The sequence below is a fragment of the Ochlerotatus camptorhynchus genome, unplaced genomic scaffold (genome assembly GCF_037179485.1).
Source record: "Ochlerotatus camptorhynchus isolate MF236.1 unplaced genomic scaffold, CSIRO-AGI_Acam_v1.1 ptg000203l, whole genome shotgun sequence".
In the NCBI taxonomy this organism is placed as follows: Eukaryota; Metazoa; Arthropoda; class Insecta; order Diptera; family Culicidae; genus Ochlerotatus; species Ochlerotatus camptorhynchus.
Window position 1 is genome coordinate 1,504,864 of NW_027040693.1, and position 4,032 is coordinate 1,508,895.

Sequence of the window (4,032 nt, forward strand, 5' to 3'; positions counted from 1 at the left end):
ATCTACGTGTTGTCCCTGTTCCAAAAATAGCCATATTTTAGGGTATTTGACACTTTCGCTGGAGTTCAACATAGCATTAGATATCGATATTCGGCAGCCACGCGTTGTCTCCGTTCCGAAAAGACCCATATTGTAGGATAGATGACACTTTCTGAATCCTGATGGCTGCCATATTGGTTCCGAAAATACGCATATCTTAGGGTATTTGATACTTTATAAAACCAATGGCCACTATCTTGAATTCCAAAATGGCGTCGGATACCGATTTTCAGCATCTACGCGGCATCCCCATTCCGAAATTATCCTATTGTAGGGTATTTGACACTTTTTATGAAACCCGACGGCCGCCATTTTGGATTCCAAAATAACGTCGAATATCGATTTTCGGCACCTTCGCGTCGTCGATATTGTGTGGATACTATCCGGATACTATAATTTGATGCCTGCGTCGTCAGGTCGTGAGAAGTCGAATGAGCCCCGAATTGAAGTGAAAGTGGAAAAAAACGAAGGAAGCAGTTTTCGAGTCATTCATTGCGTCAATTGAAACAAGTCTTTGCTTCGAATGAAATGAACTGAAGCACTTGAAGAACGAAACAAGTGATAGTCCAGTCATGCTTGAAAAGAGGAATGTTCATCGTGACTCGATAACAAGAAACGCCATGACTTACATGAAAATGATATTGCTCTAAATGAAGCGATTCTGTGGAGGGTTCATTTTCTTTCCTTTGTTTCGAAAATGCAGAGTCTCGAGTGCACCTCTAGTGAAAACACAGAGCTCTACAGTGTGGAAATTTTGCATTTTGATAGAGCGATTAAAAGCATTAAACTATCTATTTTACGTTGGGTTAACTGAAAATTAAACTGGATTTTGCGTTAGCGTTCTAAAATAAAAAAAAATAAGAAAATTTCCCAAAGAGCGATCCATCACTTTATCTTGTTCTATAAGTTTAATAACGCTGTGAGCTTCATTGCTAAAAATCAAATTGCTGTTTGCTGTCTATACATTTTTTGAAATTTTTTGAACACAAACAAGCAAGAGTGTTTTTCCAATTTGCAAAATATACTTCTTCAATTTCATGACTGCAGAACCCAGAATGCTCTGCGTTCCGGTACTCCAGCCAACAACGTGACTTAGTCAACTAGGTGGAAACATTTACGAATTTATTCCCTCTCCCCCTTACCGACCACTTCCCCCCGAACCCATTGCAAACGGGCACAGAATGCACATTTCCAACGCTCACTGCAGAAAGCTCAAAATTATGAAAATTAATTAGCTGGAACAACATTCACTCTTTCAGCGACGACCGAGAAGGAGCAGTTTTCCGAGGCACATTTCCTCCGCCACCTCAGCCGCGTAGAATTCAAAAGACCCAACCGCAAAGCGGCATACCGCGAAAAATAGTGCGGTCATGTTCTTATCTTTCGGCAACACTACACTTGCGCCGACACCGCAAACTGGATGATGGAACAAGACCACCACAGCAGAACCACGGTCCGTCGGTCGGCGTGCATTCAAACATTGCCATATTTTTCCCTTTGCTGCCAAATGTTTGCCAGCTTATCAATGTTTCGCGCCTCGCAACAGCTTTTATTTCAATACTGGCTCGTTTGTTTTCATTGGGTGTTAACCCTTGCCGGGCCGGTTAGGATCCGCTCAATGATCAACGTCAAAAATCGGAAAATTGGAAACCGACCATAGCTTAGAAAATGAGCGCAAGTTTTGAAAAACCAATTTTTTTCAAGACAAACTGATTCTCTTCGGTAAAGGTTAATTCCTTGAATATAACTACACCGACAGGAATGCTCTCAGCTCTGGCATCGAAAATAACGTTTCCAAGCTACGGTGTAGAAAAGAATACAAAATGTGGCTGAATTTCACCAACGTGTTGGGCTTTTTTTTTGTTTCTGGAACTCGTTTAGGCGCCGACATCAGGAGTATTTTTCACGCCGGTGTTTTCTCAGGAAAGCAAATTGCTTTAACACTCGTATACCTCGGTACAGGAAACTCTTCACCGTATTTAGAAAAATCTGACATGCCATTGCGTTAAGACTCTTTAAATATCTCAGAGACCCTACGTGCAATAATAAGCAAAATCAACCCAAACTTGAGATTCATTGTGCCAAGGGCAGCCCCAAAAGCACGTTCCCACGACGCGGCAAATAGACTCAGTAGAAAAAAAATCCTTCCAAATGAGACTTTATATCAATACTACTTGTTCATGCATAAATAAATACGTAATATTTACATAGTTCTCGGCTATTCCTTACCCATTCTTGCTACCCACCCAGAGCGTGCTCAAAATTTGTGAACACCAACCGGGCACGCGGCAGTCTTCACTATTAATTTGGTCCGCTTCCCATTCCCAACAAGTTTCGAGCAGTAGTGGTCTTTTTTTTATAATTTCTGCGAGAATTATGCTTCAGTAGATAAATTTTCCCAACCCACAACTTTTCGCTGCCACTACACCACCAACAGCTTGGTTTGGCATCAGTAGTTCTCATTTCCACCACCACCCCCGTGAACCATCACCACCGTAGTCCTGCTACTACTATACTAGGTACTATTGCTACTGCGTTAGGCTCTTGTGGAAATTGAATTAAAATTTACCGACAATAAATTTTTCTTGTACACCACTTGCTTGCTATATGCGAGGTCCTCTGCATCGGGAGCAGTTTTCGACACGATCTCCTCGAAGAAAATAGTTCCTGCAGGATGGTAGCTGAGAAATGAACGAGAAATTGCATAAATTAGCCGCACTTCGAAATTAATTTTTGAGTGAGAACAACAATAAACAACGGCATTTAAAAATAGCGGGCACCCGTTGAAGTGGCACTTGCGGTTTCATTTGGGCACGATGATGATGGGAAGGGGCGAAAATCGGTGCTGAAAGAACAGAGACCCGAATCTACGTATCTTCGGTAACTAAATATGCCACTCGGGATTCTTTAAAGTTGATCTAATAGGTGAATTATATTATAGTTATCCTCAAACGTGTTTTTTACCCGGGAAAAATGTGGCACTTGACACTCTGAACATGATGCCTCCGGTAAAATGTGTATCGTTTTTTTTTAAACTTTATTAGAGAGATTTTTAGCCGATGGCTAGTTCATCTGTATAAAGTAGGAGGCCCCAGAGGGGGGTTCTGCATGCAAATTTTGTTACGGAGTCGGCTTACAATTTGCATGTACTCAAATAGAAGCAATTAAAACAGATTTCAGTAAAAAGACTAACAATACAGGCATCGAGAAAAAAAAATCTAGTACGTCAAAGTTAAGTAGGGTTTTGAAAGAGATCGGACTCTACCGTAGGAGGGGTAATACCATAGAGGTAACTCTAAGACTAGAAGGTCCCGAAATAACGTGCTTAACTTTGGCTCTGCTCTGGTACTCTCTTCGGTCCCAAGCTAATCGATTCACCCCTCGAAACATAAGAAAATCCGTCTGGCAGAGATGTACCGTCAGCCAAAAGAAAGTTAAAAGGACCTAAATGTTGTTGTATAGCCCAGCGTACTTGAGGAAATAAATAACTGTCGCTAAAGTGGAAGGTTCGTCGCTCAGTATGTCCCTAATGCTGTTGGGAAGTGCGTACTGCTCCCGTAGATGTTGGTATTGCGGACACAGGCATAGAATGTGTTCCACCGATGCAGTGGTTCCGCAAATGTAGAACTGCTTCCCTCTAAAACTATGTGAGATGTATGACCTGTCCTAAAACGAGAAACCACCTTCTGGTCCCGTAGTTTCGACATATCCGTCCACTTGCTCGTCGTTCCTTTGATTCTTCGGATGAAGATGGATTGGGATTGGCACCACTTTGCTTCCCAGGCTTCCCACATTTTGCTGACTATCCATCGCTTTATGTCCTGTAGTAGCACTTCGTCGGTGTAATGGGGGTCAACTGGTCCAGACCCTGCAAGGCTGTCGGCTTCGCTGTTCCCTGGGATACCGCAGTGCCCATGGATCCAGGAAAACACCGTGTTCGGCGGTGTGGCCTCCACAATACCCTGTATCCAGAGGTGATTCATGGTCTCCGAT